Here is a 27,991-nt window from a genome sequence, read left to right as displayed (position 1 = left end):
GGGCCATTAAGAAATGATAGAGATATCATTAGAAATACTATTGCTCAGTCAGCATCAGTGAGGAATCTGTAAATCTTGATGGATTTAAAAAACTCTATTTTTTGTAATCCCAGCACTTTGGGAGGCCAGGGCGGGTGGATCACGAGGTCAGGAGATCGAGACCATCCTGGCTAACATGATGAAACCCCGTCTCTACTAAAAATACAAAAAATTAGCCTGTAGTCCCAGCTACTCGGGAGGCTGAGGCAGGAGAATGGCGTGAACCCAAGAGGTGGAGCTTGCAGTGAGCCAAGATCATGCCACTGCACTCCAACCTGGGTGACAGAGCGAGACTCAGTCTAAGAAAAAACAAAACAAAACAAAAAAAAACCTCTACTTTTTTAATGACAACATAGACTTATGAGTACCCAAGAGTTAATCATTATATCCACTTAGGAGGCCTTGCCCAAGTCAGACAGAAATTCTAGGCCTCAGTTTCCTCATTATTAAAATGTTGATGTACTTACATGGTGTCTACATACCCTTAAAGCTCTGATAGTTTATGATTGTGTGGGCTTATGAGCCCTCCTTTTAGATAAGAGTTGAAAAAAGTGCATGACTTGGATAGAATTACTTACTCCTACAATTTGGAATAGTGGCCAGGAAATGTAGTCCTTTAGAGGGAAATCTATAAAGAAATCCTGGAAGAATTGGGTCATTTAGCCTTGAGAAAATACTCGGGGAAGGTTTCTTATGATCTCCTGAGGCATTTTCTCAGCATCTAAGCCAGAAGTCTTTGCTGCTTCTTGTTTAGGCCATCTATAAAGGAAGTCATTAATATGGCCTGGTGACAGCTTTCTTTCTGTCTTACTGAGGCTGCCAAATGTTTGTGGAATACACTTTCCTGTAAATTTCCCTGGATCTGGGAGACAGGAGGTGTAAGTTTGTGAATCACTGAATACGAGGATTCTTACTGAACAAAAAGAAGGAACCCTTTTGACTACACCCAGAAGAGCCTGGGCCAATAAACAAAAGCTTAATTAATGTAGAAAAATATGTGTCTGCTTTTGAATATGTACATCAGAGCCTTTGTTCAGTTAGACAGTGGATTATACCACTGAGATGTGGACTGCCCTAATGTTACACACACACGCACACATACAACTACTATTATTGTAGTAACAACTCTTCTCATAGTGAACACCTTGATGCATTTAACCATCCCCCTCAGAATATTTATTCCCTTATCCATTTCACAAATGTCCTCTTAGAGCATACTATTTAGCCCACACTAGCCTAAGCACCTAGGATATTGGCAAGCAAAAAACACATGTTAGTTGTACTCTTGAAGCTTATGTGAAGGAAAGGTAATGACTAAACTTTTGCACAATTTAATGTAAAATTATTATAAAAATGTTGTAAATGGAATGGTGCTACAAGTGTCTAATAGAGGGAACCACCCTAGGGATACAAAACTTCATGAAGTAATGTTTGCAGTGTGTGCTGAAGGCTAAGCAGAAGTTATGGTGAAACAGAAAGGAGACTATTCCAAGCAGATGGAACAAGATGTTCTAGGATCCTGCAATAAGAGGGTGATTTAATTAACCCAGTGTGTGTGGCAGACATTAGGTGCTAGCCGGTACCCATTCATTCACTCATTCCAAGTGTCTACTGTGTGCTTAGATGTAAGCACTGTACTCTCTGCTGGGAACAGGGTGATGAAAATGAAAGACTGGGTTTGGGACATCATGAAAATTTTAATCTAGGAAAAACATACCTATTAAATTAAGTCAAATGGAAAATAGGTTAAGTTATAATTATGAGAAATCTCAAAAAGAATATTACAAAATAACCTGCTGTGGGCATGTGGCACAGTTGTGATATGGAATAGAAAGAATTCCTTGGTGAAATGACATTTAAGTTGAAGCCTGCAAGATAAAGAAAAAAGAGTTGATTATTCCAAAAGCAAGAAGAATAGCTTTTAGGAAGGGAAACTTATTGATTCAAAATTGCTGAGACAGGAAATACCTTGGTGCGTAAGTGGAAAAGAAAGATGGTCATAATAGCTGGAGAAGGTCAAGAGAGCTCATCTGACCTTGAAATCAACGGTAAGTTCTCTATTTTAGAGGCACTAAGCAACCACTGAAATAGTTTAGAGGACAGAAGAGAGCAGATATAATGAGATTTATGTTTTCAGAATATTTTATGAGTGCTTTGTGGAAAATTTGTTAAAGGTAGGCAACTATGGAATAGGTGAGCAGAGTGGCGGTATTGAAGTTATCTAGGTGAAAGAGGAAGGTAACTCAGAATAGAGATGTTGGGCAGGAGTGAATCTGATGTATGTTTAGAAAGCTGATCCAACTTGATTTGGACACCATGACCCAGATCCAGGCCCCCTTTTGCCAACACAAATAGATGACAGCATGTATCACATTCATTGAGCTCTCTCCATCATAGTATTACACACTGGAAAGGTAGTTTTCCTATCAGTTATTGCTCAGTGAGTAAATATATTGTGCTTCATTACAGAAGTGTCTTGCAAACATGCTTATATTAGTGTGCTAAAATTAAGTCATATCACGCCATACCTCTTTTAAATAGAAAATATGTTTTATGAGTAGAGATCAATAACGCCATAGAACATGTTTAAAAATTAATGTGTTTGATTGTAAACATCTTCCATAAAACAAAAAGAATGTGTTTCTATTTCAATAAAAAGGATTTAGGTCAGAGACAGAAGAGTACTCTGATGAGAATTTTTAAAAATTTAATAGTTAAAGGAGGTAGGTTAAGAAGATACTGAGTCATGAAATGGGCTAAGGACCTTAAAAACATCCAGTGCTACTGCATGGGGCTCTGCAAATTGTTCATCATAATTTTCATGATTGGCCCCTCCTAGGGTGCGGCAATATGCAACTTGCCCAGATATTTGTGGCTATCCTGTTCTGGCTGTGCCCTATGACAGATCCACCTGTTAAATCTTCTGATTTCAAAAGGCTGGACTATATTGCCAGTACATGCCAATCTAGCTCTACAAGTCTGTGATTCCAACCCAATATTTCTGTAGTTGAATATGGGCAGCTTCTTAAGGTGTTCAAGCCGTATTTTCTATCTAAGTGTGGAGTAGACTTCTGTTCATTCATATATCCTTCTAAAAGTAATCTTAGCCAGTCTGGGAGATTTAGTGAAACTGAATATCAGACTTACTTACATCAGTAAACCTCAGCACAAACTCACTTTATAATCCTGTGGTTCATTCAGGTATGCTTTGTCTCTCCGAGTCCTAGATTAGCAAGTGTTTACATGATGAGGTGTCAGTAAATCTGCCAACACAAAAATGTGCAATCCTCAATCCTTGAACTCAGTTTTCCATAAAACTTGACAAGAGGTTTGCTATGAGACCAAAATATATTTTCAGCTGTTACAGACAGCCCTTAAACATTTGCAGCTTGATGCAGTTGAATATTCACACTGTGTTTTTAATTAGGCTAATGTGTGCTTGCTCCAATGTATAATAAAAGACATAATCCATAATTATAACCCCTTTGCACTGCTTCCTGTCAGAGGAATTGGTAAAAAAAACAAAAAAAGTTCTTGTTCTCTCTCTCAATTTGTTAATGGGATTATGATGAGCAAAAAGGGCCTGATTACCATGGCCGAGCAGACATGTCTCAGCAAGGTGAAAGGATTAATACTACAGGTCATCAGTAATTTAAAGATGTCAATTGCCAAGCTCGTCTATGGGTTTCTGAGAAACCAGAGGATCTAGAAAATGTTTGCTCCTGAGAGGCAAGCACGTTAGTCACCCTTAATAAGTTCAGAGGGAAAACGTGTCCTCCCACAACTCTGCAATTCAAAACTATGCACCAATCAAAGAGAACTGTTCCAATCATGAAGCTACATATCAGAGAGAAAAAATAAAAGTGAAAAAGAAAATTGCTTTGCAATGAATAAAGTTTAGAACATATTCTATGCAATGTATTCTATCTTGTTCTTCATAATGGCTCTTAGCATTTATTATAATATACTTTTTATTATTATTATTATACTTTAAGTTTTAGGATACATGTGCACAACGTGCAGGTTTGTTACATATGTATACATGTGCCATGTTGGTGTGCTGCACCCATTAACTTGTCATTTAGCGTTAGGTATATCTCCTAATGCTATCCCTCCCCTCTCCCCCCTATAATATACTGTTATTTGTCTTTTCTTGTGTAAGATTTTTTCCCCCCAAATGGATTTTAGACTCCGAAAAGCAGCAGTACTCAGCATGTAGCACTGGACATTGCTGTCTGTGGGTGCAGCACACATGCTTATTGATGATTATAATGAGAGTAAACTCTAAGTTTTCATAGATATATAGCCCAGGAAAGGTCATTTAAGTTAATCTTAGTAGACTTTAGGGGTAGCTATATTAGGCTGTTCTTACGTTGCTATAAAGCAACACCTAAGGCTGGGTAATTTATTTAAAAAGTTTAATTGGCTTACAGTTCTGCAGGCTGTACAAGCATGGTACCAGCATCTGCTCAGCTTCTGGTGAGGACCTTAGGAAACTTCTACCCATGGCAGAAGGAGAGGCAACAGGAGCATGTCACATGGTTAGAGAGGGAGCAAGAGAGGGGGACAAGTGCCACACACTTTTAAACAACGAGATCTCTGGTGAACTCACTCATCATCATCAAAGGAATGGCGCTAAGCCATTCATGAGGGATCCACCCCCGTGATCCAAACACCTCCCCCTGAGCTCTGCCTCCAACACTAGGGATTATATTTCATCATGAGATTTGAAGGGCCAAATATCCAAACTAGATCAATAGCTTTGCTTTTTAAAAGAAATGTATAAAATTAAAGTTTCATGAACGATAATACAAAGTATTTAATCTTATGTCTTTTGCCATATATGTTTTTGTCCTCTGGATTCTTTGAATAAAGAAATAGTGGCGGTCAGGTGCAGTGGTGTGTGTCTGTAGTCTCAACTACCTAGGTAGCTGAGGCAGGAGGATCGCTTGAGCCCAGGAGTTTACCAGATTGGGCATCACAGCGAGACCCCATCTCTAAAAACAAAAGACAGAAAGCAAAGAAAGAAGCTACTGAGGATGCTTACCTACTTCATAATTATTACAACCTCGTGTTCCACAAGGATGACATGATGATGCCAGCAGTCTTGGGATGGGTGGAATTGGTGTCCAGAGTCTCAAAAACAGAATCAGAACAAAAATTATCCTATTCTCAATATAAACCAAAATCTATTCCCCATTTGGTTAGGAGAGAGAAAATTCTAAACCCGTGTACAAATTATTTTGTTAAATGAACTCCCCTTTTCCCAGTAACTGAGATGACTTTCTTATTAGGCTAGAGGACAGCAAGGGGGTGAAGGGAAGCCAGCTGGAAGCCTCTGTTTATGCTATGGGAAGGAGAGCATGATATACACTGGAGATGAATGAGTACAGACAAGCTAAACACTGGTTCTTTGGAGTATAAGTTTTAAACCATTTCTATTTCAGGAAATAAAATTCTGAAAATAATTATTAAAAAATAAAAGAGCAGTAATTTAAATATCTTAAAGCCAATAAACCAAGCAGGTTATATTTTATTGATTCTGACACTTTATAAGTAATAATAGTTCTCTTTTCTAGGACTGTTTTTCTGTTTCCTTTGATGTATCTTTGTTGTCTTAGAGGAAAATAAAAGTGCAAAATTGGGTTTTTTTTGCATTAATTTTGTCAATACCATCTGTTCTCTTTATTACACAATATAAGAACAATTTAGCCATTTTTAAAAAGAAAGTTACGCTAACAATTTTAGGTTATTGCCTTTCTTAAAAAAAAAGTTGAGGGACCTAATAAGGAAATACATTTTATTACATTTGTTATTGATGCTATAAAACACAATTTTAACAGCCAGAAAGTGCAATGCAATTGATCATATGTTAGAAATGCATTAATTTGAGTTACTGTATTTTTCATATGTAATTTGAAATTATGTATAGACATAAAAATGTCATATTGCATGGTATAAATCTATGCATTACTATTTCATTACATTAAATTAAAATCATGTCTATAAGAGATTTTCCCTAAATTCTCTAGTATCTGACATAATTTCCTGGAGGATGCTTTCTTAGACTGAACTGACCACGGTCTATTACTTGGGGTAATTTTCTTCATAGTTCCAGCTCTGTTCTATAGTTTGCTGCTTTTGACCTATTATTTCTAGAAACAGTCATCAGACAAAAATAATGTCATTCATAAAAATGACCACTTAGTAGTAAAAAATAGAGGACTTTACTGAGGACAGAATAATCAAACACGAGACAGCAGTTTAACAGCCCTTTTTAAAGGCCACTTTGTTTTCAGAAAGGAGATGTTGCCTCCCAGTCCATCTCCATCACTCAGCATGTCAAGCAGTGGTGGCAGAGGAATGCGTTCCCCGTGTGTCTGGGTTTGTCTTGCACAACTAGCTCAGCTCAGAAGAAAAGGGCACCTTCTTATTGGCAGAGTGAGAAGCACATTTTTCAGATCATTTTCCAAGATAATAGCATCTTTTTGATTTAGTTATAATGAAACAATCAGTATGTTAACAAAATATCCTGCTTTTCACTATACATGGGGCCCAAACTATTTGTTTGCAAGGTAATTGCAGGATGTATGCATGAGTTTGTGTGTCTGTGCTCTTCAGAGCCCCAATTTTTTAATTAGTTACTAATCCTGTCTTTGGCATTATTTCAGGAACATGGTTAGGCTGACATTGCACAGATCTACATCCCTCACCCGAGGTGTCCAATGTAGGATCATCTTGGTATCTCACATTCTATCTCTGTCTATTGGAAACTTTCCTCAAGTTAAATTTTTAAGAAAGTGGAGTTTCTTTGGTTTCCAACTACTAACTGAAGAATGCTTCATATTTTATGGTTCCTTTTTCATGTGATGATGCAGTCTCCTGCTCAGGTTCATAACCTTGGAGGTCATCTTTCATCCTGAACACCCTTTGATTATAAATTTACATCACACAAATCTCCTTCTATCATCTCCAGAACATAGCAAGGCTGTGACCAAAGCTGTCTCAGGAAGATGCCAATTCAATTATTCATACTGTTATTATATCTCGGCCAGCTGCAGTAATTCATCCTAGTTGTAACACCAGTAACTCTCTCAGCCCTGTATTTTAGTATTGCTGAAGAAGTCTCCCATCTTTTGCCAGTGCAGTGGCTCTAACATATCTGATCTATTTGTCTAAATCAATTGAATTATGCATCTAAGTGTCTCCATTCCATTAATTATTTATATAGCTTTTAGCACCTCTGCCTAAATTCTTCAGCAAAGAAATATAGTCAATGGTTACAAGAATTGGGGGTTATAATAACCTGAGTAGTACTCCAGGAAAGCAGAATGTTGACCCTATTTCTGTGAAAAGAACTACCTAGAATATCGCAAAGCAATCAGAAACATAAAGGAGAATAAATGTCAAATCAATGTGATTAAAAGAAGAATCTAAAAGTGCAACTCTAATAGAATAAAGGAGATCTAGCTGAAACTGCTCTTCAAAGTTTTGAAGTCTTTACATTAAGCCAAGAGGGAGAATACAGTGATCGGAAAACAGTATATTTTTTATTCCATTATCCAAGAGCTGCCTAATATATGCTGGGTGCTGTTTTAGAAACTGGAGAGCCAGCAGTTAACAATATAGACAAAGTCCATGCAGCATTAATGGAAGTGAATGAATGAAAGCTCAATTACTATATGATCACACTTTACCGTGCCTGATCCTGCCACCTAAAGATGGCGACACCTTGCCACGGTTTGAGAATCCCACTCTCACTTCTGTTTTTTTTTTTTTTTTTTTTTTTTTGAGATGGAGTCTCGCCTTGTCACCCAGGCTGGAGGGCAATGGCACAATCTTGGCTCACTGCAACCTCCACCTCCTGGGTTCAAACGATTCTCCTGCCTCAGCCTCCCGAGTAGCTGGGATTACAGGCACCTGCCACCATGCCCAGCCAATTTTTGTATTTTTAGTAGAGACGGGGTTTCACCATGTTGGCCAGGCTGGTCTCAAACTCCTGACCTTGTGGTCTGCCCGCCTTGGCCTCCCAAAGTGCTGGGATTGCAGGTGGGAGCCACTGCACCCGGCCCCACTCTTACTTCTTAATAAGCCTAACAGAACATTCTCTTTTGTCCTTGTGGGAGTTTCCTACTCACTTGCATCAAGGCAGAATATGGGCAAACAATTGCCTAATTGTCTAAAATAAATGTGAGTTGTCATGTTGTATTCAAGTTTATCAGAAGAAAGGGGCCAACAAATAAGAAAGAGAAAGGTAGAAACGTTTTAAAATTCAATTTATGTCAATGCTAAGCTTAATATGCTGTGTAGCAATGGGAAACAAAATAATTTATGGAGAAGAGATGAGTTGGTAAATATTTTCTTTTTGATGAAGGTTTGTGGGGAACCCTCAAGAGGAGATTAGTTTTTTCTATTATAATGCCTCTGAACATCTCAGTGAGAGGAACAGGTTTAGATAAAAAATTTAGTAATTTGTTTGATTGTAAAGTGTAGAGAGCTCTTTCAAGATGTATGAATGAATATTAAAATAGACAAGGTGGAGTCAAAAGAAATAGCATGGTTCAGAGTGAAATTTTCTGGAATAGGAGAGAGCTGAGCTTTGCTGTACTTGACAGAGAGAAGTTGACTTGGAAGAAAAATGACAAAACAAGCAACAGTGAAACACAGTCCTACGTGAATAGTAGAAGTGTCACCACGCAAAGATGAGATTGAACAGTAAACTTGAATAGTAATACAGAAAGGGTTGGTTGGGATGGAGAAAGAGTTAAGTGGGATTTCAGGGTGGAATTGTGCTCCCAGTTTCATCAGATGTTTCAATATCTCATTAAAGAAAGTTACATGATATTTGCTGAGTATTGTATAAATTTACATACATTTATAGTGGGTTTATAAAGAGGAGATGCTTTGACACAACCAGAGTTTATGTAAAACTTTCATGTGATATGTTTTAGTTAACAGTTTCTTTGTTGACCCTGCTAGACACTACAAGAAAACACATTTTCAGAAACATGTCATTTAACAATGCTGGTTTAATGAAGTCATCCAGCTGAAGTTTACACAAGTTGTAAGTCTTGAAGTGAGGTGACACTTCAAGGAACTATACCTGTAGCTATAAGCCATGTAACTATTTGATGTGGTGTTTTTGTATAGTGAGAGAATCCAAGTTCTAGCATGAGCTTGTAAAATAATGACCATCTCTTAACCTTTTCCTGTCTTACACAACTTCAAACCCTGTGTTACGTACACACTCTGGACCATCTCTTTTATTGCCCAGGAAATTTTCTATATTTATTAACTATCATTGGAATAATTTCTACCTCTTCAACTACCCCAAACTCTTAACTTTCTTTTAAGAGCACATACTTATAACCTTTAAGTGGCAGTTTTTCATTCTTCCAGGAGCATTCTCCAGGACCAGTAGTAAGCTCACTGGGATGCAACTCTTATATTGGCTCATCCTCCTGAGGCCACTTGCCTGAGTTCACTTTCTTGGAAGCCATTCCCAAATTATACCACCCTCATTGCCTGTCACTATCACCAATGATGTTCAAATCACATCCACGAAATCAGTGAAGGTTTTGATAACTTTCTTGCTACCCATTCTTATTTGTGTCACAATCCCAAGAGAATTTAATATTCATAATTACGTTCTTTTAGTAACTCTGGGCTTTGAGTGTGATTCCAGTTGGATTTCCTATTTACTACTACTTTGGTGTTCCCAGATTAGGTATACACCTCGTCTTGAAGTATTTCTAAGTCTTCTCTTCAGCTCAGCTCATAAACTGCATGCACAGTAATATACCTAACACCCATGATCCTACTATTACCCCCAAATGTCCTATGGATCTCCATCATATATTAGAACACATTATTGATACCGCTCAGCAAGAAACCAAAGGCCCTTCACAATTTTGTTTTGACCTTTCCTATCAACTTCCCTGAAAACACCTTTTCCTCTAGAAATAAGATTGTTCACTTTATGTTCTCTGAGTAAACTATGAACTTTCATGCCTCCATGGCTTAGCACATTTTATATTTTTCCATCAGATCTAAGCTTTCCTTCATTTTTCTCTCTTCTTCTATTCCGGTTCTTCTGGACTGGGCTTCAAAGCCCCACATTTAACCTTTCTCAGATCTCCACTTCTAACCTAACCACGCTTGTGCTTCGTTGTGACCTCACTGAATATGGCTTATGTCTCTCTCTTCCCCTTATTATGGTGAATTTATAAATAAAGTAAGCATGCAATACTGACTTAGTGATAACCTCCCTTGGCCCAAGCTTCCACATTTATGAAATAAGAGAATTAGAATAGATAATATCTAATTCCTTTTAGCTCATTTTTTTCTTTTTTTTTTTTTTTTACTATTTCAACAAAACAGGCTATCGAACTTTTATCATTTTGCGTTTACCAACTACTTCCTCTAAATAGTTTGTATGGCACTTGTATTGAAATGCCTGACCAGCTTCCTTTATCTAGTTTCTATTTGTTGAGAATTTGTTGTATACAAAGCACAGTATGAGGGGTATGTGTGTGTGTATGTGTGCATAAAATCATGGGCCATAACTTCAAATGATTAAAAATGATTGATTAAAAATCAGTTCAATGTAATTCTCTGGGTCGTCTCATTTACATGGACTCACTGGCTTTACAGGCACTGCCTATTCTTTCTGTAAAACATACTCTGGAGTCCTACAGTAGAATGAAACTCCTACCAATTGAGTTGTATATTTCTCAAGAGTCAATTGTGTTCATCACCAAGTCAGCTTATACTCATTTAACCTGATACTCACATTTCATAATTATATGTTTGATATACTGATGTATGTTCGATAAACTAATGAAAGATATATACAAAAAAAGAGTTAGTATTTCTATGGAAAATAATTTAATTTGAATGCCTGTCATGAACATACCCTAAAGTGACCCCCAGTGACTCATGCTCTTATATAATCTCTCACTTTTAAGTGCAGGTAAAAGCTATGACTTGCTTCTAACCAGTGGAATTTGACAAAGGTGACGAGATACCACTTTCTTGATTAGGTTATGTTGTATAGTAAAAGTGGTGGCATGTTTCTCCCATGATTGTATGATATTACATAAGATTCTGCTTAGCATACTGAAGATAGAGCTTCTTCTGCTGACCTTGAAGATGCCACGTTTCTCCATGTGTTGGAGAGAGCCATTTGGCAGGGAACAGTGGGCAGCCTCTAGAGTGGCCTCTAGCCAATGGTGAATAGGAAGCATGGAACCTCAGTCAAAAAGCTTCAGGGAAATGGATTTGGCCAAGAACCTGAAGGAGCTTGAAAGGCTCCCCCCTAGCTGAGAATTAGATGAGAATGCTATCCGGCAGACATCTTGATTGCAGCCTTGAGAGGGTCTGAGTAGAGACACCAGTTAAGTTGTGCCAGGAGCCCTGCCCTATGAAAACTGTGGGGTAATAAATGTTTGTTGTTTTAACCTGCTAAATTTACAATAATTTATTATTCAGCAACATAAAACTAATACAATGCCTTAGAAAGGCTCATTAATGTCAATTTATTAGCCACAAAAAAGAGCCAACACATAACTTTGCTGTCAAATTTAGTAAAGGCAGGACAAAAATAAACATTTGAGGGGGTAAAAACTATAAATGTCTATAAAAAGTATTCCTTTAGATTCTCATACAGATGTATTTAGGAGGTTGCTCCATTTTAAAGAATCTCCATATAGAATATAGTGATGTTTATTCAAGAAAAATAAAGATAAACTACAATCATCAGTTTTATACTCAAAAGATTTGTCAGTACTAAAAGATAGAATAATAATTTTATGTATCTCTGTTTTAGGTTAGCATAAAAATTTAGAGTATATCCTTTTAAAAATTATTTGATACTTTAACTTTTTCAATTAGCAAACCAACAACAGGTATTGATTGTATTGCATAAGATAGTTTTCTCTACACAATAATATGTAGGTTATGCATCACTATAATATCCCTTGTTACAGACATTTGTGTGGAGAGGAGAGAAACACTAGCTGAGACTGTCAGAGAAGATTTCATAGAAATGAAGGCATTTGATATTGACAGTGTGTAGTGAAGGCCAAATGGAAATGCCTCCAGTAGAGTATGCTGGTGAAGTTCTGGAAAACAACATACTACGATGTCAAATGCAATGGTAGGATACAATAACACGGGTTTCAGAAATGGTGAGACTCCAGTTTGAGAGTAAGGAGTCACTAAGTAATCATCAAACAAATGTGAATGGACTTGGAACTGTATTCTTAGTCTCAGGGCTCTGTACTTCAGTTTGCAGGAAATAACATGTTAAAAATTACAAAAATACTGAATCTATTACGTTTTTAGGCAAAACAATTGGGAATTTTATCTATAAATGTAGCTAAGACTCAAGGTAATTCCTGAAAAGGATAATTTAAACAAAAGGTCATCTCATAATCTGAGGAAGGAGCCCCCTAATATTATTCCAAGTGGGAAGAAAATCAGAGGGATGCTTGTAATGAATCAACCTAACCATGTGTCTACTATTGAAGAAAGCTCACTTAGCCAAGAACTCCATTAAAAAGTATGGTATATAACCTTTGGTTATTGAAATTTTTATTGCTGCTATATTATCCTTACACTGAATGCCTATTATCCCAGCTACCGGTTCTCATAGGTTTTTGTTAGCAGCTTTATCATGTTGCATTTTATACTACTTAAGCAGGCCATGATGATATATTACAGTCAGCTGAAGTGTAGAACATTCTTAGATTTATTTTGACACCTAAAGCAACTTTTCATTAGGCTGGTAACAAGCCATATAGATGCCATAGTCCTAGCAAAAACATCATTAGGATGTCAAAAAAGTGGTGACATAAATGTGGACATTCTCAAGAACATGTTTAAGAAACTGATAGGGTGGAAGCTCTTAATTTTCTGAGGTAGCAGTAGGGGGAAAATCTATATGCAAATGGCAAAGCAATGATGCCCATTTTTCTTTACAGAAGAAGTTCCCATTATGTACGTGTAAGAGCTCCACCCTCCCCTGACTGACTTTTCATGAAATTACAGAGCACGCTGGGGCATTCTTTGTGCAATATCAAGTGTGTCCAACAGCTGCTTTGCCATTCTTGAAATGGCACAAACATTGCATGGGATACATAAAAGCCTTAGGATGAGGTAGGCAGTGGAACTCACAGAAATGTATTATTTAGTAATGAAACTTAGAAACAAAAACAAACCCATGCAGTTTATTATAAATATATATATAAATTTATTTCACCATCTAAATGAGGGATAAAGAGGGTGCAATCCACATGGACTATGTTCCACCATTAGTTACCAATGTGAGGGCATTCTCTGCATATTACTGTGCAAAAACTTCCACTAGAATTTCTGTAGATTTGAAATCAAGAGGGATTACCAGCCTATCAGATGCATTGCTTTAATAAAGTAGGGTTTTTTCATAATTCAAGTGAGACTGTTATGAATATATATATATTTTATAAATGATCTGCCAGAATGAATTAAATGTGTAAGACAGAATAGCATTATCACTGGTGAATATGCATATATTCATATTGTGTAACAGCAATCATGGTTGTCCATCCAAACTCCTCCACCACCCTATCCAAACTGAAAACCACATGTTTCAATTACCCTTCTTTTGCTAAGTTAATTTGGTCATTCTCCAACATTATTAATATCCTTTCAAACTTTGAGTCATGCTCATTTTTTTCTAGATCATTTCCTCCTCCATTGTGACTAGTTATTTTCTCAAAACTTAACAGTTTTGAAAAATCATTCTATTTTTATTCTCACTATTCTCAGTGTAACTCAATTTGAAGAGTTTTTATTATTTAACACTTACCATTCCATAAAAAAATTTCTTCAATTTTCTTTGTGAATGATTTGTTATCCTAAATGTAGTATATTCTTAATGGAAGGAAGGTAAGGAATCACTTCGCTCATGTAACCCCTTTTCTTTTCTCCCCACAACTTCAGCAAACTACTTATTCTCAATTGTAATAGCTATTGGTAATAGTAATTAGCGATTAGCAGCTGATATTAGCATTATTGCACTATTCAGATTTTTTTAACCATACTGTAATTTTTTTTGACTATGTTTGTTGGTACATATGTAGACCCAGCCAGAGCACTGTTGACAATATCTCTCAGTGTTTAAACACCACAATTTCAGGTCATTTTCTCTGTCATGATGATAAACCTGGTATGCTGTACCATCTATTCAGCTGTATCATGACTAGATAAATCAACATAATACACTCAAATAAGTTTAAATTTCTTGTTAAAATCATGTATGAGAAGTTTAGTCATTATCTATACTAAATTTTCACTCATCCATTCATCTTTTTTTTCCCTCACTTCAGAGAATTAACCAGAGAATTAAGAATTAAGAGAAAGATTACTTGACACAGAACAAATGAAGCACAAATGAGATCTAGGGAAACACATCCAAGAGATATAGGAAGATGTGAGGGGCATTAACAAGATCCTTCTACGTGCATTTTGTTTCTATGATCTACTCTCAGTCTCTGTATACAGTACCATGCAAATATCTTGATTCTCATCTTTCACTGAGTGTCATTGTTGATGCTTGCTTCAGTTAAGCACAAAACCACCAAAGCATAAGTGCCAGAGCTAATGCATGGCTTACAGGAAGTTCTATTTCAATTACGTGAAGAACTCATTCTTTTACAAGCTAACACATCGTATGCATTCATAACATGCAGTTTTTAAAAGTAAATAAGCATTTACTGGGAAGCGGTGTATCAAAAGCCAAGTAACAGCACCAGTAGATGCCCTCTGATCCCTCAAATGTCCTCCTTAAAAAGGATGGTCTTGGCCATAGAAACAATGACTTTCTTAGATAAATCTGAATCACTACTGGACTGCCACCTTCAATAACTTGTTTTAGGAAGAAGTGAAGGAGCTGAGGCAAATCTCAAAGCATCTTATGAGCAAAACAGTTGCTTATCATATCAGTTCCCACTAGAGTCCAAGATTCAAGATTTAGTCTTCTTTTGTCTTTTCTTTTTCTTCTAATTTATTCATTACGTTTCCTAACAAGTGTTATAAGAAGTTTGGATCTGCTTAAAATGGATTGTTCTTCTGAAGATTGTTACATCAAAATAACATTCCATTCACATAGCCAACTTTTCAGAAGAGGGGGCTGCTTTACTGGTTTATATGCTTTATCTTGCAATTAGAACAATGTAGAGAAACCATAACCCCAAAGGAATAAAAAAGCTTATGGATATGCATATGTTTTTACTGAAAGAACCTAGGAAATTGAAACAAATAACAAATAAAAATGGTTAGAGGCATTAGAAAGATTAAAAAAAAAAAAAAAAGAATTGTGAGAAGAAAACCCAAGGAAATTAGACCAGTCCAGTTTTCAACCAGAAATAGAATGACCTGAAAGAAACTTAATCCCAGACCCAAATCACTTCAGTCTCTGGTCAAAGTAAGGTAGTATAGAATTACTAGCTCCCATATAGTCATGAGAATTAAATTTAAATATTTTCTTGTGGCAAATAATATCTCCTTACACCTCAAAACATACAATGGCTAACACTTAATAGAAAATAACCAGAAAAGTAAAAGATGAAATAGCATGAGTTAAAAATCAAGAGAAGCAAAACTTTAGAAACAAACTCATTTGATATTTACAATAGAATTAATGGTCATAAATTGTAAAAATGTAGGTTTAAATATTGACAAAAAAAACAAAAAAAGGCAGAAAACCAAAATACTATAAATGTGAACCATAAAGGAATTCTATACCTGAAAAATAAATAATTTCACCAAAGAATTGGACTGTACACACATACATATATAACTATAAATATAAATTTTAGAAATTAAAAAACACAAAGACAGGAATTCAATAGATAGGATTAATAGCATATTAGATATAGGAGAAAAAAGGATTACAAAACTGGTCATTGGAAATTAAACTAATTAAAGCTCAAGAAGACTCTTGAATAGAATAATAAAAAGGATCATAAGAGGTATAGGAAACCTGGTAAAACACTCTCACATATAAATAATTGAATTCCAGAAAAAAGTAGGAAATAAAATGGATAAGAAAGATTATTTTGAGAAATTTTGGCTGACAGTTTTCTGAAATTGTTTCAAGGTATGAGATTCCTGTTTCTGGCAACGCTATAAATATCAAACAGAATAAATACAAGAAAAAAAGAAAAACTACCTATAGCATATTGTAATATCAGAAAACCAAAGACAAAGAGAAAAATCACAGAAGTAACCAGAAGGGAAATAAAGCCATTATTCTCAAAACACTAATAATAATACATACAGTTGATTGAAAGAAGAAATGATGACAAGAACTAAAAGAATATAACTGACAAGCTAGAATTTTATATGAAGCAAAAGTATCCACTATGAATGAGAGTAGATATTGCCAACAGATCTGCCTAAAAGATGTGCTAAAGAGACTTATTTAGGCAAAAAGAAAATTACCTGAGGTGGAATCTGAAAATGCAAAACGTACAGAAGAACTCTGACAAGGTAAACCCATTGGTAAATCTAAATTTTTATTGATAGTTAAAGCAGAGAATCAACATTTTTGGTAGTGGGTCAACAGATCTTTTAGGATCTGTTGTATGTTTTTCATTCTTTTTTTAACTTTAAAAATAATATTCTTAGTTCACAGATAATATACAAACTAAGAGCTAGAGTAGGCTTATGTGCTGTAGTTTCCTGAAATGTGCTTCAAAGCAACAACAATAATATAGTGTGGAATGTAAAAATATATGTAGAATCACAGTATTAAAAAATCAGACTACAAAATGCAGACAGAAAAGGGGCATTAAAGTTGTTAAATGTTCTTGCATTCTCTAGTTAAATAGTAAAAGTTCCATTATAAGTTTGATTTTAGTAAGATTTAGTAAGATTTTAATTTTAATAAGATAAATGCTAAAAATCTCTAAGACAAATAATAACAAAAGCATGTGTAATTAGTAAGCTATTACAGGTTAAAATGGTAAAATAAAATATGTATTTGATTAATTCAAGAGGAAGAAGAAAAAAGAAACAAAAATTTTGTGGCATAAATAGAAAATAAATAGTAAAATGTAGTTTTTGACTCCCCACATGTCAGCAATAGTATTAAATATATAATTTAAACTCTAATTAAATCACAAAGATTGTCATACAATATTGAAACAAAACTTAAAGCAAAGAACTAAATATATGCAACATAGAAGAAATATCTCAAATACAAAGTTAAAGAAAAGTTATATATATGCAAGGATGAGACCTCCACTTGCAGATAGAATGTAGAAAGTTGTAGCAAGTGATGAATTTGTCAAAAATAATTAAGAAGACAGACAAAATGCTGAAATATTCTGTATGATAACATCAGAAATTTGTGGAAACAAATACCACAGAGACTAAAACTTACTCTCTCATAGGAGAGGTAAATCAATAATCTGAACTTTTTTTATTGGAGGCATTTTGCAATTTTGTGCATGAAATAGAGGCTCAGAATCTGGGCATGAAATGGCAAAAGATGACTGCTGGGGTATGGAGAACTCAGAAGAGGTGACTGCAATTTCAAAGTATATATACATAAGCGTGTGTGTGTGTGTATGTGTACACGTTTGAATATATAATATACACAACAATACAAACATATACATACATATGACATGTATACCTTTATAAATATACATATATATTACACACACACACACACACACACACACACACACACATACTTCTCTCTATGTAGTTCCCATTACTGGTATTCTTTAATTTATCATGTAGACTGAAACTACTGTATAGTATTCTTTTATTTCAGCCTTGATCCTATTACTATTTATTACAAAGCAAGTCTTCTAGCAAAGATAATTCTCAATTTTTGTTCTTTTGGGAAAGTTATCATTTTTCCTGTATTTTTGAAGAATAGTTTTGCTTTAAATAGAATTCTTGGTTTACAGTCTTTATCTGTCAGCACTTTGAATATGTCATTCCATTGCTCTCTGCCTCTCTGGTTTCTGGTAAGGAAGCAGCAATTCATCTTATTGAGGTTCCTTGTACATCCTTGATCATATCTCTCTACACACTTTCAAGGTTCTCTGTAGACTTGGTCTTTTAATGATTCAGTACAATGTATCTGGGAGTGATTATCTTTGAGTTAATCTTTCTTGAAATTTGTTTAGTTTCCTGAGTGTGTATATTAATGTTTTTCATCAACTAATGCAAATTTTTGTTTGTTAATATTTCATATATTTTTTATATTCCTTTCTTTCTCTCCCCTCCTTCTGTTATTCCAATTTTATGTTATGTTGGCATACTTGATTGTGTCCCACACGTATCTGAGTATGTTCATTTTTAATTTTTCTTTATTCTTTTTTCTATTCTTTGCAGATAATAATCTCAATTGACCTATCTTCATCTTCACAAATTCCTTCTTCTGCCAAAGAAAATGTTCTATTGAGCCCTTCTAATAAATTTTTCATTTCAGTTATTTTAATTTTCAACTTCAGAATTTCTATTTGCTTTTTTACACCGTAAAAAAAATCTCTATTTGGTGTGACATTATTCTTTTTTTTTTCTTTTCCAGTTACAGGGTCTTGCCCTGTTGCCCAGCCTGGAATGCAGTGGCAAGACCATAGCTCACTGCAGCCTCGAACTCATGAGTTCAAGTAGTTCTCCCACCTCAGCTTCTTGAGTAGCTGGGACTACTAGGTCCCAGATATGATGAAGTGTCATCATATCTGACTAATTTTTTCTTTATTTTTTACTTTTTGTAGAGATGAAGGTCTACGTATGTTGCCCAGGCTCCTCTTGAAATTCTGGCTTCAAATGATCCTCCTGCCTTGACCTCCCAAAGAGCTAGGATTACAGGTGTTAGACACTATGCCCAGCCCCTTTGTTTCTTAAGACACAGTTTCTTTTAGTTTTTAAACATATTTTAAAATAACATTTAAATTCTTTGCCTCCTAACATCTGTGGTTCCTCAGGAATTATTTACTTTTCTTTTTCTCTTAACTTTTTTTTCCCTTATGTATGAGCTATATTTTCCTGTTTTTGTATTTGCATGTTTCACAATTTTCTGTTGAAAATTGTACATTTAAAATAATACAATATGAACACTCTCTAAGTCAGATTATTTTCTCTCCTCAGGGTTTGGCGATAATGGTGGTGGTGGTTGTTGCTGTTGCTATTTGATTGTTTAGTGACTTTCTAAACTAATTGCACAAAATCTAAATTTTTGTAATATGTAACCACTAAATACTCTAATTAATTTACCTAGTGGTCACGTAGTTAGTGAACAGTGATTTCTTTAAATTGCTGGAACCAGTTATGCTCTCAATCTTTGTTGAAGGGTTCTGCGTAGATTAAAAACCCTACCTTAGTCTTTGCTTCCTCCTTGAACAGAAGCATTGAGAGGTGAGAGCTTAGGAATTTCTGAGGTCTTTTCTAAGCCTGTGCACAACCATGGTTGTCCACACAGTCCCATTAATGTGCATGGGCTTCTAGAGTGCTAGCACTATGTTGGCCCTTTTAAAAGTCTTCTATGGACACCTCATTTTTTAGTTTTCTTTTTAAGCTTTTTGCCAGCTTTTTTTTTGTTCCAACTCTTATATCCACCTCAGGCAATTGTGTTGTTAAAGAATTGCTGCTGATTGTTTTTAACAAATGCTCCCAGGGAAAATGATGTTTGTACCGGGTAAAGTCGGGGTTAGGTCAAATAAAGATATATTCTTGAAGTGGGTTTTTGGAGGGAACTACTAAACATCACAAATATTAATAGTTCTCTGGGAATGGAACTATTTGGAGGGAACTGCTAAACATCACAAATAATAATAGTTCTCTGGAAATAAAGCAAGGATCCTCACCTTTACTATAAATATTTGGCATTATATTAAAGTACCTATCTGATGTATAATGCAAAAACAATAGTATGAACATTTTCTTTATTATATATATGCAGAGAGATAAATAGAAATGGATTTTTATTATTTATGCAATAGTTATGTTCTATAAAGTCATTATAAACACTTAATCAGCAAATACTGAACAATTGCTTTTAGGAGAAATATAGGGCTAGGTTCCTGAGAGACTCTGCCCATTTTAGTTTTATGACTGATCAGTATATAACATAGTCTTGTGTGTATTTCCATTTAAAGACACCCTATTAATAATAATATTTACCACTGGTTTATTACATGGAACCCAGATCCAACAGCACTATAACTGGTGCCAGCAGAAAGCTTATCTAACAATGGATTTTCTTCCTAAGGCACATCACAGCCTTCCTCTACTGAGGAGTGCCAGATAACACTTCAGCACTAGGCTTGGAGCCCATTTTAAGCAATCAAATCATCAATGAAAAGCATAAAAATGCAAAAAATGTGGCACAAATGGACTGCAAAAAGGACACTTATTTATAGTATGTGACCTGAAACAAGAAGATAGAGCTGGGAATATCGGTGACTCAAATTGTTCACCACTCTGTGTTTGTTTGCAAATGACCACAAAAGTGCCATTAATATTGATTTTAGGGATACAATTAAAGTATCTCAAGTAGGTAAATTATCTCAAATAGGTAAAATATATATAACTGTTGTTTGTTTGTTTGTGACAGAGTTTTGCTTTGTTGTCCAGGTTGGAGTGCGGTGGCACGATCTCAGCTTACTGCAACCTCTGCCTCCCAGGTTCAAGCAATTCTCCTGCCTCAGCTTCCTGAGTAGCTGGAACTACAGGCGACCGCCACCACGCCTGGCTGAATTTTTTTGTATTTTAGTAGAAATGGGGTTTTACCATGTTCCTCAGGCTGGTCTTGAACTCCTGAGCTCAGGCAATCCACCCGTCTCGGCCTCCCAAAGTGCTAGGATTACAGGAATGAGCCACTACTCCCAGCCACACATATATATTTAAATTAACTATATGAATTAGTAAGTAAAATTAGGAAAGTTTCTAGATACATGGTTGATTTGCAGAAATCAATTGTTTTTTCTAAATAACACTAAATGGTAATTTGAAAATATTTCGGAAACATACGATTTTCTATGGCATCAGTGAAAGATCAAATACCTCTAAAGAAATCTAATAAAAGATGTATAAGTCCTTGTCAGAAAAGTATAAAATATTATTATGGTGATGCATTGAAAGAGTCGATATTTTAGAATTGAAACTTTGTAATTGATGCATACGTTTAATTCAATTATGTAGCCAAATTACAAAATTTTAGTAGTTTATTTTTGTGGAAAATGACAAACTTAGAAGTATGTATGAAAATATGAATGGTCAAAAAGAATCAAGATTAAGTTGTAATACCAACTAAGAAGAATGTTCTGCACAAGATAATCAAGCCTTCTTATTGGAAAACCAAATACCACCTGTTCTCACCTATAAGTGGGAGCTAAGCTGTGGATACAGAAAGGCATGCAGAGTGGCTTAATGGACACTGGAGGTTTAGAAGTGAGGAGGGTGAGAGATTAAAAACTACCTGTTGGGGACAATGTACACTACTCAGGTGATGGGTGCACTAAAAGCCCAGACTTCACTATACAGTTAATCATGCATCCAAAACCACTTACATTCCTAACACTATTGAAATTTTAAAAACTAAAAACAAATCCAGAGTCTGGTTGTTTAAATACACATCTCGTATGTAATGAAAAAATATATATTAAAAAATATAAAAAATCAAGCCTTCTTGGAAGGCTACAATAACTAGTGAGGATGATGTGATATTAGCAGAAAATTAGAAATTAAACTATTGGAATTGGATAGCGAGTACAAATTCATATTCACGCCCAATTTTGTAAAGATAGCACCACAGAACAGAGAAGAAGAGACAATCTTCAATAAATGAACAAAACTGATAGGGCACATTAAAGTTTAAAACTTTGCTTTATTAAATGACAACACTGATAAAGTAAAAATGCAAGCTACAATGTGGGAAAATATACCTGCAGTACATACATTTAACAAAGCATGTGTATCCATAACATATAAATTATTAATATGTACATTAATAATGAGAAAAACAATTCTCATAAAAAATACATTTATAATGAGAAAATACTTATTTTGTGAATAATAAAAAGACTGTCAACTCACTAAAAACACGAGAAAAAGACTAAGTAGGCAAATCACAAAATAGTAAATCTGAATAGCCAATAAATATTTTTAAAAAGGCATTCATCATAGTTAGAAATGATGGTGCCAGGCGTGGTGGCTCACGCCTGTAATCCCAGCACTTTGAGAGGCTGAGGTGGGCGGATCACTTGAAGTCAGGAGTTGGAGACCAGCCTGGCCAAAGCTGTGAAACCTCGTCTCTACTAAAAATACAAAAATTACCCATGCGTGGTGGCACACGCCTGTAGTCCCAGCTACAGGAGGCTGAAGCAGGAGAATCACTTGAACCCGGGAGGCTGAGGTTGCAGTGAGCCCAGATTGTGGCACTGCACTCTAGCCTGAGTGGCAGAATGAGACTTCGTCTCAAAAAAAAAAAAAAAAAAAAGATGAAAAAGTAAATTAAGCCATAATAACATGCCATCACAAACTCGCACAATGGCTACAATTTAAAAGACTTTTAATTTGTAATGGTTCCAATTTAAGGATGTGGGACCACCAGAACTACAATATACTTCTGGAGAAAATGCAAACTTGCACAACCATTTTTGGAATCTCTCCAAAATTATCTACTAACCTGAATAAATGCCTACTCAATACAATAGCATTTCTAAGCCTAGGTATCTACCCAACAGAAATACATTCATGTCTAGGCCTCAAGAAGGATAAATGATATGCACAACAATATTTTTTATGAGAGCCCAAAGCTGGAAGCTACTCAAATGTCCATTAATAGTAGCAGGGATTAAAAGAAAAAGTGTTTTACTCACCAATGGTGTCATATATTACAGACAAAATGTGCTGCAGCTACAAGCAATGCTATGGATGAATTTTGCAAACATTGTAGTGAGTGAAAGAAACTAGACCTTAGAAAGTGCATGTTGTAACACTCCATTCACATGCAGTTGAAAATCAGGCAAAAGTACTCTACTCTGTTAGAAGTCAGGTCATGGTTTTCCTTTTTTGGAAAAAGGAAGGCAGCGATTGAGAAGGGCATGGGGAGACCTTCTCTGATATTGGGGAATTTTGTTTCTCAAACTTGTTAGTGAATATATGTGTGTGTTCATCTCTTAGACACTCATTGGCCTATATTCTTACAATTTTAGCATTTTGAGTGTGTTTTATTTGAACAATTATTTTTAATCACCTCACACAATTTAATGGGCATGTTTGTAGGACCAAGTTCTGCACGTGAGACAGGGGTAGGTGCTATGAGTTCAAAAATGAGTAAAACAAAACATCTTTCCTTAAAAGGCTTAAAGCCGGCTAAGCGCAGTGGCTCACGCCTGTAATCCCAGCACTTTGGGTGGCCAAGGCGGGCAGATTACCTGAGGTCAGGAGTTTGAGACCAGCCTGGGCAACATGGTGAAACGCCGTCTCTAACAAAAGTGCTACAAAATTAGGGGGGCATGGTGGTGGGCGCCTGTAATCCCAACTGCTGGAGAGGCTGAGGCAGGAGAATTGCTTGAACCCAGAGGCAGGGGTTGCTGTGAGCCGAGATCATGACACTGCACTCCAGCCTGGGTGACAGAGCAAGGCTCCATCTAAAAAAAAAAAAAAAGCTTAGAGCCTGCATACTAGAGCAGAAAACTGTTCTGCTTTATTCAGTTCCATAATTTTATTTTCCTTCAAAAGCAGATATTTGGCTACATACAGAACTCAACATAAAAGCTCAAGAAAAATTACTTACCTGACTTAGCTCTTAGTAGCCTGTTGTCACTCAGTTAGGGGGTGATTGGAATTGAAATAAATTTTGGTGGCATTAAATGTACACATTTATAGAAGTATTTGTATCAGAGAAACCAAGTATATTCTTAAATGATTACAATTTTTAATCTCCAATATTACAGAGGATAAAATCAATAAGGAATGGAAAACTCTCTCTTTCCATTTAATCATTAGTTAGTTATATCAAAGCTTCTATCTACGTTTGTAATTGAAGGATGATGACACTTCCTTATCCTCACAACTTAGCTTGAGCTTTTGCTTGCTAGAAATGAAATGAGCGGTTTGCTTTGTAACATAACCTTCACTGCCTTAAAAATGAAACCATCACTAAGAAAAAATATGTTTATGTTTCACTCTGAAACAGTTATTAAGGGAGTTGAAATGAGTATTCTGTTACTCTCAACTTACACAATAGTGACTAAGACATGGACCGTGGGCTTAAATGCCTGGGTACATATCCTGGCATTTTCACTTACTAGCTATGTTGCCTTTAGCCGGTTACTTATCTTCTCTCTGTCTTAGTTTCCTCATTATCAAAATAGTGATAACAGTAGTAGCTGTCTCCCCAGATTGCTGTGGGGATTCAAGGACTTGGGACATGTAAAGTACTTAGAAAAAAATCAAATAAAGCTATGATTATTATATTTTATATGATATTACTTAATGGCTGGAAAGAAGCCATCATCTAGCAAAATAATTGTCTCATTCACACTCAGTATCATTAAGTAACCTCGGAAGGAAAACCATGACACAGGAAGATATCTCCCATATTTATTGTAAAATGGCTAGCCACAAAGACATCTTAACTCTCAACATTTTATAAATGAAGAAAACAACTAAATATCCACAGATCAGTTTATTATTCTGACATAAATGAATTACTTGAAAGGGTAAAGCAAATGAAAATAGAGTCCCAAATTATTTCCATGTAGTAGGTGTGATACTGTGAATTGATGTATGAGGTGGTATATGGGTCTTTGCTTTCTTAGTAAAGCAATGTCAAGTAGTAATTTATACTGAAGAAGAACCACAACATAGAGTCAATAAGTCAATCCTAGGTTTTTGTTCTAGATAGAGTTGTGGTTTCATAAATCAGCATTATTGTGATATTTATTTATTTTTTGAGACAGAATCTCACTTTGTCACCCAGGCTGGAGTGCCGTGGCGTGATCTCGGCTCACAGCAATCTCTGCCTCCCAGGTTCAAGTGATTCTCCTGCTTCAGCCTCCCAAGTAGCTGGGATTACAGGCGTGCACCACCACATCCAGCTAATTTTTGTATTTTTAGTAGAGTCGGGGTTTCATCATCTTGGCCAGACTAGTCTCAAACTCTAGCCTGTTTTGGCCTCCCAAAGTGCTGCATGCCCAGCTTATTGTGATATTTATAGGTGTGTTATATATTTATTTAAAATGTATTAATATTTGTGTTAGATATTTAGATATGGAGCTTGGGTAGGTGTTATGAAGTTTCCATTGGAATGTGAAAGAACATATAAATATTTGAATAATTGTTTTCTTGTTTTATTTTTGACCAGGATCAATTATAAGGACTATTGAAGTGAATATTTTCAAAAGATATTAAATTTGTTACATTTTACAAGCATATTTAGAATGTAATCCTTTCCTTAGTTTAAATGAAACGAGCCCCAGCCTGATTAAATCACCTGGCAGAGGTCATATAGCTTGCCAGAGACGGAGCTGAGACTCATATTTTCACCACCTGTTTGTAAGTCTTGGATTCCTTCCCTTTCACTCTGCTAAAAGTCAGAAAGAATAGAACTACTGAAAAATGGTGTATAGTGGAATTAGATGACTACTAAGGTCTTTCATTCCTGGGCGTCTAGGAAATTCAGTAGACAATTAGCAATAATAGTTTCTGATTTTATCAGAAGGAAGATACCCTCAAGTCAGCATCCAGCATACATTTAACCTTGATCTATTAAATTCAAAATATATCAGTAGCAGCTGGAAGCAATCCAAAGATGACTGAGTAAAGGTTTTGTTCTCAGAGATTTGCAATGATATAGCTAGCCAATGCCCTTATTTCCAGGTGAAATGATTTTTGCCACATTCTGAGTTGCTAAGCCCTTTTCTTCTAGCCCTCTTCTCTTTCCCTTCAACCCCTCTCTTATACTGCAATTATTTTTCTCTCCGATTACACTGCATTCTTATGAAGCTTTCTTTCTTCTGTTTGGAATGAAAAAAATAAAAGCCAGAGTTGGCTTGCTTTCATGATTGGCTGCTAAGGTAGTGAAATAGATGAATGTTCAAGGTAATTGTATATTATTGTATATTTGGTTGCACATACAGAATAATTCCTTCAGATATTTTAAAAAGGAGAGCACTTAAAATGTACTGTTAGAAAACCATTACTTCTTTCTGGTCTTTTAAATTGTTCCTGGGTTTTTTTTTCCCTAAACACCTAGAAGCTTTTCCATGTTTCCTCTTAGAAGATCTTGAAAAATTAAAGTACTTTAAATCTGCTGTTTCTTCCTTAGACCTTTTAATTTTTTTTTCATATTGATATATGGTTAATATATGTGTTTTTATCCTCCCCACCAGCAGCCTTATATGCATGTGGTTGAAACCACCTGTACTACTGGAATGAAAGCACCTTTACAGAAGAGGCAATGCAAGTTGTATTAATCACATGCGTAGAATGAATTAAGATTTATGCCAGTTGCAAAGAAGAATGTTGGCTCACTATTTTTCCTCTGGGCATGTGAGTATTTTATATTATATAAATTATATATATATAAATATATAAAATATAATTCCTAACTGTCTGAGAGGGTAAGGAAGAACAGTGAGGAGGATGATGGAAATCCAATAAGCTCCTTTGGCCTCTCTATGCCTTCCTGTGTTCAGACCTCTAGGGTTCTCTTCTATACATCCAAGCGAAAGTGTTTTCTCTAATGCAGACTGCCTGGTGTACGGTCAAGAGTAAAAATCCTCTGAAGGAAGCACTGTAGTTGTTTGCAGGATATTATTATATATGTATGTTATATTATTCTAGACTCTCCCTCTAACTTTCTGAGGTTAAAACTTGAAATAACCACTTTGATTTGAGGTATTCTTACCTGCTGAATGGAGTGAATATTACTGTTTCTTTGCTCATAGGCTTATTGTGAGAATTAATATGAAGTAGAATGAGAGAACTTGGAAATGAATTAAGAATACACAGATTTAGAGGGTTATCAACACTATTTCTTGTAATGACATATTCTGAATCCCCTCATCTCAGATTTATAATAACCTTAGTTCTTCATATGTCCCCAAAAGGAGTATGGCAGATACTTCCAAGTTTTAAATTGAAGTGATTCACTAACATTTTTAATTGTTAATAATAATAATCATATATTGTTCATCTCTCCATCTATTTAAGTGCTTATCACAGCACCTGGCACATAGTAGGCACTGAACATATATTGGTTAAATTTAATCAAAAAATGTCAAATTGCAAAAGTGATTTCAATATGGAGTAAAAGACCACTACAACAGAAAACCGAATCAATTACTAGTTGTGGTGTATTTTCAGGTCAAATTTGAAACATTTGAAAACAATTTTGACTCCCCATAAAAATAGAATTGTGATCACTTATTTCCTAGGCAAACTACACTCCTAAAAAGTCCAAAACTGTTGTTAAGGTACGTGAAACAATCCTCTCTGCATTGAAAGGCGTCAGACTTCTTTGCTCATTTTGTTTGTTTTTGACCATGTTTTCTGAAGCATGCCTTCTGCTTTCAAGAAAGTAACCACCATTTGTCATTATGGAAATTCTGTCTTTCCCTTATAATTCTCTCTAATATCCAAATCACTTTTTTTTGTATACTATGTTAAACAGATAATCAAGATGATAAATTCGGTATGGCTCTTAGAAGGATGTACTTTATCTCTGAGGGAGGCCTATGAGGTTCCTTTAGGTACCTGGATTTTGTGACATCCTTTTGCTTGATTATAAATGTTTAAGGCCCCTATCCTACTCTTAGGCTGACTACCCCTGGAGGTAACATAATAAGTAACATTGGGATAAATATATTATTATTATATATGATCTGATCAGCTGTGAATTCAGTTCTTGGCCATCTACATATATATTAGATGTGTG

This window comes from Pongo pygmaeus, chromosome 17 (assembly GCF_028885625.2).
Source record: "Pongo pygmaeus isolate AG05252 chromosome 17, NHGRI_mPonPyg2-v2.0_pri, whole genome shotgun sequence".
Classification (NCBI taxonomy): Eukaryota; Metazoa; Chordata; class Mammalia; order Primates; family Hominidae; genus Pongo; species Pongo pygmaeus.
This window is presented reverse-complemented; position numbering follows the sequence as displayed.